Source organism: Pan paniscus, chromosome 19, assembly GCF_029289425.2.
Source record: "Pan paniscus chromosome 19, NHGRI_mPanPan1-v2.0_pri, whole genome shotgun sequence".
Classification (NCBI taxonomy): domain Eukaryota; kingdom Metazoa; phylum Chordata; class Mammalia; order Primates; family Hominidae; genus Pan; species Pan paniscus.
Window position 1 is genome coordinate 98,835,437 of NC_073268.2, and position 12,945 is coordinate 98,848,381.

Here is a 12,945-nt window from a genome sequence, read left to right on the forward strand (position 1 = left end):
GTGGGCTCCAGGTTTTCGGCATTGTGCCTGCACTGAATAAAAGCAGACAGTGGCCGGGCACGGTGGCTCACGCCTGTAATCCCAGCACTTTGGGAGGCCGAGGCGGGCGGATCATGAGGTCAGGAGTTCGAGACCATCCTGGCTAACACGGTGAAAGCCCATCTCTACCTAAAATACAAAAGAATTAGCTGGGCGTGGTGGCGGGCACCTGTAGTCCCAGCTACTCGGGAGGCTGAGCCAGGAGAATGGCGTGAACCCGGAAGGCAGAGCTTGCAGTGAGCCGAGATTGTGCCACTGCACTCCAGCCTGGGCGACAGAGCGAGACTCCATCTCAAAAAAAAAAAAAAAAAAAAGCAAGCAGCTCCAGCTTCTCCAGGCTGCTCTCTGGCCACTAGAGCCAGGCAGCCCCCTAGCTGGTCTTACACTGCATACCTGTGTCTGAGTACTCATTTCACCCGTCGGCCAGGATCTGCGGGACAGACCCGGCATTCTTCGTTATCCATTCATTCGTTGACGGACACTTAGGCGAGTTCCGTACCTTGACTGCAGTGACTAATGCTGCCCTAATGGCATTTCATTGGAAATGAACTATTACAGGAGGGTGTTTGAAGTGGCTTATGATCCAGAAAAGGAATCTTCCAATACCTCTGTGCCCCAAAACCTTGGGTAAAATACCAACAGTGCAGTTGGTCTAAAAGGCACCAGTTAAATTGCGTTGCAGATGACGTTGCTAAGGATGGCTTTCCGGTCTCCTGGTTCTGGGCAGCTCCCTGCACTGCTGGTTTCAGTCATGTTGCAAGGAGAGTATTAGCAACTCAGTAGTGATGAGGTTTAGTGGACATTTTATTTAACGTTCTGTCAAATAGGCCAAATGAAATGTTACATATGAAAAGAGCCTATATTCTGATTTCTGCCTGGGGATGTAAACATTAGCTTGCATGATGCCTGGAAGCCCGGGAACCTGAGCTCCCAACCACCTGCCAGCTGCTGGCTGCCCCTCCCTCCCTCCTCTCCACCCCCCTCAGCCTCCTCTTCCTCCTCCCATCCTTCCTTCCCTTCCCCCCTTCCCCCAGCGCCCCATGAAGCTAGTTTTAGAATGGCTCTTTGGAGCAGTTATGTTGTAAGGATTGGCAGCTCATGAGTTTAATATTCTTATGGGTCTTCCAAAGTGCAAAGAGAACACAAAGTTACTTTTGCTTTTGTAACAGAGTAAAACACATCCTATCCTGACCTAAGATGCACAAATCAGCCCATCTTGTCAGGCAGATAAACATCTCATAAACCTGTAAAACGTATGACTTATGTATCCCAGTGGTCTTATCTTTCCTATCATGAGATGTCTGCTAGTCCATCAACCTGGAATTATCCATGGAATTATCACGCATCCATGGCTCCCAGCTATGCCACAATGACTGCAATCCTAAGATTGGGCATCCGGAAGGATGGCCCAACACCGTGCCACCCTGCAGCTTTGCCGCAAGCTGCCCTGGGTCCTGCATCCTCTTCGAGGTGGAATGAGAACACAGCCGAGAGCTCAGGATCTTCCAACTGCTGCCCACAGTGGCAAAAAGAAACCTGGTGGGAGAAGATGAGTCAGACGGAGCCAGGAGCCCGCGGCCGGTGACGCCAGCGGTGGGGGAAACACAATGTCCTGTGGGTGATCGGTGAGCGAGCGGATGGTGGATTTCTCCTGCAGTCGGTGGCAGGAAGGATGTCATCACACGCTATTTTGTGACCAGCCCCTGGACCACAACTCACGTGAGCAGAAGGGCTTTCTTCTTTGCTTAAGACGTCTGCGCTTGCAAACTTACTGGCCACAGGTACAAGGAAGTTTTCTTTGCTTACATTCATATTAAACATGTTAATAAAGGTTTTTCTTATTGTCCTTGTTTTTACATTTATAAATTACTCATAAGCTGACGAAATAGAAAACAGAGACTCATCTCCGGTTCCCGGTACAGTGAGGTGAGAGCTGCTGTGCTGGGTGCGGGAAGCGCCTGGCCCCAGGTTCCTCCTGGACGGAGGCCAGAAGGGCTGAGCAAGAGCCAGCGAGCCTGGGGAGGAGGAGGAGGCGCTGGAACAGGAACGGCCGGCCGGGAGGGGCGAGGCTGGGGGACAGTCACGCAGGGCTGAGGCGGGCGCGTGGTGCGGGAGCGTGTGTGTGCAGGAAGCTTGTGTGCGTGCGTGTGGGGAGCGGGTCTGGTGAGGGCGCACTTGGGCCTGAGCCCCTTCCGGCCCCTCGTGTTTGCTGGAGGCTGCGTGTGCTGTGTCCCCACCCCAGATGCTTGCCCTGAGGGGCAGGTTTCCATCCAACACCCCGATTGTCTCCTTCAGTAAACCCCCGGCACCATCTACCCGGAAGTTGTGGGCTGGAAGGGATGACATGCCCCGGGGACTGTGAGCAGTGGAACCCACGTCATTGCAAGGAAATGATCACACAAACACCAGCTGGGCGGAGTGGAAGCTTTGCCAAACCTCAGAGCTGCAGCGAGCAGCTGGGCAACCTTCCTGAGGACGGCGCCCCCTCGCCCAGCTCCAAGCTCCTCCCTGTCCCCACAGGGCATCCCTGGACCTGGCGGGTCACTCTAGCCAGAGCAGCCTTCCACAGTCCTCCAGGGGCAGAGCTACAGTTGAGGACCCCGTAGGTGGTAGAGGTGCCCGGGGCCGGGCTCTGGGGCTGGCAGAGGCAATGTGAGCGCCTGCCACCTGCGATGTGGCCAGGGGACTTGGGGCTGAGCAAGGGCACAGAGGGGAGAGTGTGGCATGAGGGAGAGGCGGGACCCCGCAGAGGCTCCCACACCTTCCAAGGCAGCAGAGGAGAAGGGGAGGCTGCCAACAGCCAGAGCAGGGCTCCGGAGGGGCGGCAGGGGGCCCAGGGAGCTCCGGGAAATGGGACAGCCACTGTCCACCTGCAGAACGCTGGCTCAAGCCTTGCAGATGGGCCCAGTGGGCAGGGTCGTGATTTTCACTCCTGAAGGGCCTGGGGTGACAAGCCAGAGGTCTGGGAGATGGGACTGGAGACCGTGTTCAGAAGGAGGAGCTCTCCACTCTGTTGGCAAAAGCCCTGGAGCCCCAGGCGTCCACAGTGACCGAATGTTGGTAAAGTCCCAGAGGACGGGACCCAGGGCACGCCCCTCACTGGACGGTGGCCTCGGGCCCTGCAGGGAGTTGAATGTGGGGTCATGAAGATGTCAGAATTGCATCTGAAGATGTCAGAATTGCATCTGAGGAGGCAGGTGGGCACACGTGATGCAGGGACACGCCATGCACCAGGGTGGGTTCAGAGCAGCAGAAGCTCTAGGGGGCACCTACAGGTTTCTATAAAATGGGGGATTTAAGGGGCCGTGGCCTTCTGCGACTGTGGGGCTGGCTGAGGAGCCTCTGGGAAGCCATGTGGGAGCTGGAGGTCACAGGGCAGGCTGGCGGGAGGGCAGCGGGGCAGGGATTTGGGCCCCGTCTCCAACACTGAGCCTGGGCCGGGCACATAAAGTCCCCACAATTGCTGTGGAAAGAACCAAGTGAATGCCTAACTTCCTGCCAGCCTTCCAGGAGTAACTCAGTAAAACAAAACCAACCAACCAACAAACCCAGAAGAGGCCCGAGGTCCATGGTAAAAATTCAAGAGGTGGAAGGGGCTGGACTATGGGACCAAGGTCAGGTCTTTCTCCTTCGCGGGACCAATGGGTGGCCAGGCTCTGAGGCTGCGAGGTCCCCGACACGGTGAGGGGCACGCCTGAGTCCCGGCCTCTGCATCTCCTCAGGCACCTCCCACTTTTCTGGTGGGTTGCTATTTTCCTTTCCTTTTTTTTTTTTTTTGAGGCGGAGTCTCACTCTGCCACACAGGCTGGAGTGCAGTGGTGCGATCTCAGCTCGCTGCAACCTCTGCCTCCTGGGTTCAAGCAATTCTCCTTGCCTCAGCCTCCTGAGTAGCTGGGATTACAGGCACTTGCCACCACGCCCAGTGAATTTTTGTATTTTTAGTAGAGACGGGGTTTCGCCATGTTGGCCAGGCTGGTCTTGAACCTCGGCCTCCCACAGTGCTGGGGTTACAGGCTGAGTCCTGCGCTGGCCAGGTTGCTATTCTCTTCTCGTGTTGTGTGCATTCCTCTTCTATTCTGTGAACAAAACCTGGTGCAGGAGACCGTCTGTGTTCCCAAGCTGTCGTCAATACTGGAGTACGGATTTTTGAAGCTTACAATTTCATGGGTGCAAATTGCACTTTGCATTTCTGTAACAGTGAGTGCAGTTGGGCATTTTCACATGTATCTAAGCTGTTATCTTGTCTGAGACCGGACCGTGCATTCTTCTCTTCCTTACTGGCTTCGGGACCTCTCTGTGTGCTGAGAAGATGGGCTGCTTGCCCACTGTGCCCTGAAGTTCCACACACCGCTGACTTTGGGGTGTGAGCCCTGCTGCTCCCAACAAACCCCAGCTCTCAGGCTTGCTCTTAAAGTCCCCTACTCTGGGCCGGGTGCGGTGGCTCACACCTGTAATCCCACTTTGGGAGGCCGAGGCAGGCGGACCACGAGGTCAGATCAAGACCATCCTGACCGACGTGGTGAAACCCTGTCTCTACTAAAAATACAAAATGTAGCTGGGTGTGGTGGCGCGTGCCTGTAATCCCAGCTACTCGGAAGGCTGAGGCAGGAGACTCGCTTGAACCAGGGAGTCAGAGGTTTCAGTGAGCTGAGATCATGCCATTGCAGTCCAGCCTGGCGACAGAGCGAGACTCCATCTCAAAAAAAAAACAAATCCCATACTCTGGGCTTCCTAACCCTGGACTCTCCCCAAAGCATGCAGAACGTGTGGGATGTACATTTCTCTGTGAGAGGGCGACAGCCCTGGGGGGACCTTCCCATTGGTCCATGACCGCCCAGCCCACTGGGAATTCACCTTGAGGTGCCCTGGCGGGGAGGGGGGCTCCATCTCTTGTCAAAAGTCTCTGCTACCTCTGGGCCTCAGTTTCCCCACCTGTTAGCCCAACTCCCTTCCAGGCCAGGAAGCGCTGGCAGGCGGTCTCCCACCCACGCCCCGTCCCGCCACCAGAGGGCAGGCAGTCCTTCTCGGCTGGGGCCAGCCCGGCGCAGCTAGCGTTTCTCCTGCGGGATGCCATGGCCCACCGAGCTGGGAGGCCACATGCTGGAGCCGCCTGCGGGCAGTAGAGGCCTCAGAGGCAGGCCCATCCCGGGTCAGGGCAGGCCGGGGCTGGCCCAGAAGATTTCAGCAGAGAGGAGGGGTTCCAGATGGGCCTCGGGGGAGGTGTGCAGGGCGTGTGTGAAGAAAGCTGCCCCCTGGGCTTCTCTCTTGCCCCCGGACGTGGAGAAGCCTCAGGCCCCACAAACCCAGATGCACCCAGAAAGGAGGTCCGGGTGGCACTGAGGAGGTGCCAGGCTGATGGGCCGAGGTGGGGAAAGGGCCAGGAGGGGTGAGCTGGGCAGGAGAGGGACCACTGAAGTGCATCCCTGGGGACCCCGGGCCACAGTGCCCTGGATGGCTGGGTGGGCAATCGGGTTCAGCCCAGACACCAGGGAGCAGGGCCGGAGGGCACGGCAGCACAGGCTGAGCTCAGGGCTCTCCCTGGGAGGAGGGAGAAGGTGACGCGGGCTTTCTCATCAGGGTGTTGAGGGCAGGGGCAGGGGTGGCTCATGATGGTGGGAAAGGGGCAGGGGCAGGGGCCTTGGAGCCCTGGGTTGGTGTGGAGAGAGGGCCCAGGCAGGGGTCCCGGCGTGCTTGAGAGCCAGCCCTGGGGTGCACACAATGTCCTTCCTGGCAGCTATGGGGACAATGTGACTGGCCACTTCGTCCGTCTTAAGGGCCCCCACTGTACCGTCTCAAGGCCCCCCGCACGGAGTTTGGTGACCAGGACCAGGGGGTGCACATCCTTGCTGGGGCCCCAGAGCTGGTCCCGGAGATGGCAGGAGTGCAGGGGCTTCCGGGGTGGACCCCTGCTCTCTGGCCCATGGTCCCCTAGCCCGGCAAGTGACAGCCCTCAGCAGGGAGGTTGGGGCCCACGGAGCTGGGAGAGCAGCAGGGGGCCTGTGCAGACTAGCCCGGTCCCCAGCCACCACCCCCAGGTGTGGGAAAGGCAGGCGCCTGGGGGATCTGAGGTCTCGGTCCTGCCCCGCTGAGGGTGTGGGAGGAACGGTAGAGGACTCTGAGTGTCAAGGCGGTCTCTCCTGGGAGTGCCAGGGAGGGCCTGGAACTTCTCACATCTGGGTGAGAAGGGGGCTACCCCACACGCCCTGTACTCCCTTTGCAGTCCTCTGTCTCCCCCACAGGGACCCCAGTTTCTGGCCCCCCCCCCCACTGCTCTTCCTGGACCCCTCTTGTCTTCAAGGAGGGGTTGGGTGGGGCTGGCTCGCTGGGAAGCTAAGCAGCAGCTGGCACAGGGCCTCCGCTGCAGGTAGGAAGTGGTGTCTGCGCTGGTGGGAACGCGGTTTACCCGCCCACACAGGCTGCTCGGCCCTTTCTCCGAGTGTGAGGTGTGCTCGGGGAGGCCAGCGGCCAAGTGGCCAGGCCCAAGGCCTTAATGAGAAGTGGGTCTCTTTGGCTTCCCAGGCTGGGACTTTGAAGACCAGAAAACGTGAAATTAGGGCCCGCCACAAGGAGAGGGAGTTGGAAAAGCCCAGGTCCCTTTGCAGATCACCCCCTCGTACTGAGGTTTCTGAAGCTCGGGGTGAGGGCGGACGCAGGGAGCGGGGCAGCCTGGTCCCAGAGCCTGGGGTCTCAGCCAGGCAGGACCGGCAGTGACCATCTCCTGGTGCCGCCCCAGGACCTGGCTCCCAGCTGCTGCTCCTGGGAGGGAGACTGGGGAGGGTGAGGGGATGCAGCCCCCGACCTGAGCAAAACCACTTCCATGGGGCTTGGGCCCCCTCCCCAGAGAAGCCCTCTTCCAAGTCACCCACCAGCGTACGGACCCAGGAGGCCTGAGGCAGGCGGGGCGTCCTCCGTCTGGGTGACCCTCTTCCGGCCTGCAATGTGGGGCTGGGAGCGGCTGGGTCCAAAGCTGAAGGCGGTCTTTTGGGTGCTGAGCCTTTAGCAGGGCTGGGAAGTTCCATCCTTCATGACAGAGGCCGTCAGGGGCTGCTGGGGTAGAAACCCAGGCAGGGGTCCTATTAGGACAGCCAGTCCTGTCATGGATGGAGGTGTCCCAGGTAGCTAGGGCGCCTGCTGGAGGCCCCAGGCCAGGGGTGGGCGGTGGTTTGGAGCCCTGCTCCGGGGGTGAATTCTGTGGCAGAAGAGAGACAGAGGCAGGATGCCGCCTCCGCGACCACTGTGAGAATCAGGGAGCTCAGCCCCCAGCGGTCAGCCCCGGCCCGAGTCTCAGCTTGACCTTGCTGAGCAGCTGGGGGCGTGGGTCTGGCCGGCTCCGCACCTCTACACCACGGCTTTCCCTCCGTGGCCGCGGATGGCCAGGCACTCCAGCCTTGGAGCCAGGCCTTCTGCTCCGGCCTCTGGGAGCCATTTCCCAAATCCCACAGCAGCCCCCAGTCTGTGGGTAAGGAAGGAAAGGGGCAGCTGTGTGGCCAGCACCCACAGCGTCCTCACCCTCCCCCGGTTTCTGGCATCTTCCTCCGTGGTCTAGGGCGGACTTTGATCTTCAACTCAGGAAGCACCAAGAGTTCGTGCACAGGACGGTGCAGGCTGTTGCCCCAGAAGCTAGGGGAGGGGTACCCACTGTGTGGTCTCACGGTGTGGAGCACCTGGGGTAGGCAGGCTGAGCGTGGGAACGGCCCTGGCCATTTGCGGTGGCCCTGGCCTCTGGTGCCTGTGTCCCTCTGTCGGGGGCCACCGCGTCCTGTGGGTCTTTGCACCGCACTGAGCCCCTCCTCCACCCTGCACAGCTTCTGAAGAGCTCATCCAGCTGTGGCCACAGGCCCTGGTGGCGACTCCCCACTTCTGCGGGGCGGGGGAGGTTGAGGTCTCTCCGGAGGGGACCTCTCCTTCCCCATCATTGTTACCTGGGGCAGGCGAGTGCCCTTCAGACCTCGCTGTCCTGACCTGGGCCACCTCCTCCTGGCTCAGGCTTGGTTTTATTCAAGGAGAGGCCGGGTCTCCCTGGCTCCCTGTGAGCCCATGAAGATTAAATGCATTAAACAATGGGGTGAAGCTGATGGCTTGAACCTGAGGGAGAGGTGGATGTGCTCGGGGGGCACCTGAGGAGCCCCAGGCCCAGGGGTGTCTCCAAGCAGGCCAGCCACCTGCCACAGCCTGGAGACCAGGAGGCTCGAGGGTCCCGGAGGCTGCCCACTGGATGCAGGGCAGCTTGAGAGTCTCAGCGGGACAGCAGCTCCCGGCCCGGCGGCCGCCCATCAGTCAGCCCACCCCACTGTCCTTCACCACTCCAGCAAGTGGAGGGGCTGAGGGGGCCCCTGGGGCTGGGGGTGGGAAGGAGAAGGAGCCCTGGGGGAGAGGGGCTTGTCGGGCGAGAGAAGGGGAGGGGAGTGGAGGGGAGGGGAGGAAGGGAGGAGAGAGGAGCAGATGCGACCTGGCCCTGTCACGAGGAGGCTAGGGCCCCTCTACGCGGCTCCCGCCCTTCTTCCAGCTGCCCTCTGAGGCCCTCTGGCCTCTGAGCACCAAGAGCCCCAGGCTCCCCGACTCCAGGCTGCTGGGTTCTGGCCGACCCACCCTGGTGGGAGCCGACTCATGTTCTCCCTGCTGACTCTGCGAGCCTGGGGGTGGCCCAGCCCCATCCATCCCCTCCCCTCCCCCTGCTCCCCGCCCCTCCACTCCTTGCCCCCTTATCTCCTTCCCTCTCCCTCCTCCCTTCCTCTCTTCCCCATGTCCAACACCAGCTCCCGGGCCCCACTCCAGCTGCCCAGGCCACAGTGATTCCCTGTCCTGTCCTCTGAGGCCATTTTCCCAACAGCATTGGCTGAGGCAGGAGGATCACTTGAGCCCAGGAGGTGGAGGCTGCAGTGAGCTGTGATCGCGCCACTGCGCTCCAGCCCAGGCAACAGAAAGAGACCCTGTCTCAAGAAAAAGAAAAAGAAAAAGTGGACTGAGTGTAAAAGTCACTTATTCTGAGGAACAAGAATCTACTCCTGGCTCCAGCTTTGCTCCTAACCTGGCATTTGGTTTTGAGGATGTTACTCAGGCCGGGAGCTCCCATTGCTACTCAACTGGGCATCCTCGTGCCTGGGGAGGCCCAGCACCGGCTCTAGGGCAAACGGGACATGTGGAAGGCTGGGGGCTGGAAATGCCTGCCATGGGGCTCGGGGGTGGTCTCAGGCCTGCCCCTGAGTTCCCGGTCGACCCTTGGAGAAGCTGCGGCAGATGGGATCTCTGACATGGGATCCGTGCTGGCGCCCTCCCTCCTGCAACACAGAACTAACAACCCCACCTTCGGGGCATTTGATGCTGCGCACACCACCGGCTCCGCGAGGCAGCCTGTCTGGCTGGACCTGGCTGGGGCCTATTCACCCTGAAGCTCCTGATGGCAGACCTCAGCCCTCTTAAGGCCCTGGAGGGGGCCTGGCAATGTCCTCACCCGGCTGGGGTTGTATACAATTTGCTCAAGCTGTTTTGACAGCAGTTGGTCCAGACTGCCGTCTCCTCTGGCATCAGGTGCCCGGAGCTTTTCTGGGGCCCAGCTGAGGGACACTGAGCTGGGGTGTTTAGCTGGGCTTAGCTTAGTGGGGTATGTTGATGGCTGTGCAGTTGCTCCGAGACTGAGGATGTTGTTTCCAGCTGTCTGAGAGAGGGATGTTGCCCTGGATTGAATGGTGTCCCCTGAAATCCGTGTCCGCCTGGAACCTCTGAACAGGGCCTTATTTGGAGACAGGGTCTTGGCAGATGTCATCCAGTTGAGGTTACTGGATGGCCCTGAATCCCACGCGGCTGGTGTCCTGATGTGAAGAGAGAAACCACAGGCCTGGGAGAAGGCCACGTGACGATGGAGGCAGAGACTGGAGCGGCGCAGCCACAAGCCGGGAACGCCAGGGCCGCCGGCAGCCCCAGGAGCTGGGAGAGGCCTGGAGCCCGTTCTCCCTCAGAGCCTCTGGAGGGAAACAAATGATGTCACGACACTGTGGCCACCTGAAGAGGCGGCCAGAGAGCAGGCAGCAAGACGAAGCAGCAAAAATACAAGTGATCCACTCTGCTGAGTGACTGCTCCCCCCGACCCTCTGCGCTGCCCTGCGTGGGGGCTTCCGTTACCACACCGTGTGTGAGCCCCCAGAGGCAGCTTCCTGCCTGTCTGTGTGGTCAAGTATGGTTATCTTTGGGTGTGGAGGAATTAAGAATTTTTATTCTCTTTTTCTTCTTTTTTTTTTTTGAGACAGGGCCTTGCTCTGTCACCCAGGCTGGAGTGCAGTGGTGCAATCTCGGCTCACTGCAACTTCAAACCCTGGGCTCAAGATATCCTCCTGCCTCAGCCTCCCGAGTAGCTGGGATTACAGGCACGCGTCACCACGCCCAGTTAATTTTTGTATTTTTTGTAGAGACTGGGTTTCGCCATGTTGCCCAGGCTGGTCTGGAGCTCCTGGGCTCAAGTGATCCACTCACCCCGGCCTCCCAAAGTGCTGAGATGACAGGCGAGAGCCACCGCGCCCGGCCTCGTTCTCATTTTCTTGCTTAGTTCCTGATGACAGTAAATGAGCATTTAAACAAGGTTTCATGTACACTGATGCTAGTGTCTGTTTTCTGTTTCACAAGCGTAGAGGTCCATGTTAACTAATTTCATGACTTAGATCTGAAGGAGCACATTAAAAGCTTGGGCTTAAATGGGTGATGTATCTGGTTTTCTCTGTGGCTATGTCATTCCTGGTTTGCATGTTTTGTCTTTATTTTTAGTTTCACCTGTGTTCATACTGGTTATATCTTATTCTGTTGTTCCATTTTGTCAGAACATAAGATTGATAACTTTTGTTTTCTTCTGGTTCCCATCTGCCTCATAAGTTTTCTATCCTTTTATTTCCAACCTATTGGTGTCCTTTTGTTTAAAGTGTGTTTACAGGTGTGGTGGCTCATGCTTGTAATCATTGCACTTTGGGAGGCTGAGGTGGGAGGATCACTTGAGGCCAGGAGTTTGAGATCAGCCTGGGCAACACAGTGAGACCCGTCTCTACAAATAATTCAAAATAATTAACTGGGTGTGGTGGTGCACACCTGTAGTCTCAGCTACTCAAGAGGCTAAGGGAGGAGGATTGCGTAAGCCTGAGAGGTGGAGGCTGCACAGAGCTGTGATCGAGCCACTGCACATCAGCCTGGGTGACAGAGTGGGACCTTGTCTCAAAAAAAAAAAAAAGGAGAAAGAAAGAAAGAAAAGAAAAGAAAAGAAAAGAAAAGAAGCCGGGCGCGGTCGCTCACGCCTGTAATCCCAGCACTTTGGGAGGCCGAGGCGGGCGGATCACGAGGTCAGGAGATCGAGACCATCCTGGCTAACACAGTGAAACCCCGTCTCTACTAAAAATACAAAAAATTAGCCGGGCGTGGTGGCGGGCGCCTGTAGTCCCAGCTACTCGGGAGGCTGAGCCAGGAGAATGGCGTGAGCCCGGGAGGCGGAGCTTGCAGCGAGCTGAGATTGCGCCACTGCACTCCAGCCTGGGCGACAGAGTGGGACTCCATCTCCAAAAAAGAAAAAAAGAAAGAAAGAAAAGAAAAAAATATGTATCTTCTGTAGACAACATATTGTTGAATCTTTACATTTATTTATTTATTTATTTGTTTAGAGACAGGGTCTCACTCTGTCGCCCAGGCTGGAGTGCAATGGCACGATCTTGGTTTACTGTAACCTCCGTCTCCTGGGTTCAAGTCATTCTCCCACCTCAGCCTCTCGAGTAGCTGGGATTACAGGCACCTGCCCCCACGCTGGGCTAATTTTTGTATTTTTTCATAGAGACGGGGTTTCACCATGTTGGTCAGGCTGGTCTCAAACTCCTGACCTCAAGTGATCTGCCTGCCTCGGCCTCCCAAAGCGCTGGGATTACAGGTGTGAGCCACGGCGCCCGGCCACCCAGCTTGATTTCTAAACCTCGTCTTCATCTACATCTTGTTTCTGACAGGAGAAATGTCTCCACATGTTGCCACATCCGTCAGTCTCCGCCTCCCTCTCTCCATGACATTGGTATTATCTAGAATTTTAGTTCTAGATTGTTATGTAGATTGAACATACATTGTAGATTCTGCGCTTTTTTTTTTTTGTCATTGCTTTTTCTTTTTTGGACAAAATAAACTATCTGATTGCTTCTTATTTCTCTTGTAAGGATCTTCTTGTTTCGGTTTCTTCTTACTTGGATCCTGCCTCCAAGAGGGGTTTCAAAGTTAACTTCTCGGATGTGTCTTAAGACCTTATATGCAGCTGGGCGCGGTGGCTCACGCCTGTAATCCCAGCACTGTGGGAGGCAGACGGATCACTTGAGGTCAGGAGTTTGAGGCTATCCTGGCCAACATGGTGAAACCGTCTCTACTAAAAATAAAAATACAAAAATTAGCCTGGCGCGGTAGCACACGCCTGTCATCCCAGCTACCCAGGAGGCTGAGGCAGGAGAAAAACTTGACTCCAGGAGGTGGAGGTTGCAGTGAGCCAAGATTGCACCACTGCACTCCAGCCTGGGTGACAGAGTGAGACTCTGTCTCAAACAAAACAAAACAAAACAAAAACCCTTATATGCCTGAGAATATCTTTATTATATACTTAAATTTTATGATAATTTAGTTAGAGGCAACATTCCAGGTACAAACTTCTTTTCTTTCCGTACTGAAGCATATTTTTTCCATTGTCTCCTTGAACCCAGAGTTGTCTTTGAGAATTCTGAGATCATCTGAGTTTGAGGATTCTCTGTCTGCTTTTGACGTTCTAGTCCCTTGAATGTGTCCAGCAGGTTTTCCGTCTCTCTCCCGTCTGGCCGTCGATGCACTGCTGTGACATGAGCGCTCTCTCTTCTCTGCTTCTGGGAGATTTATCGTCATTCTCCCTCTCTTTCTCTCCCTCTCTTTCTCATT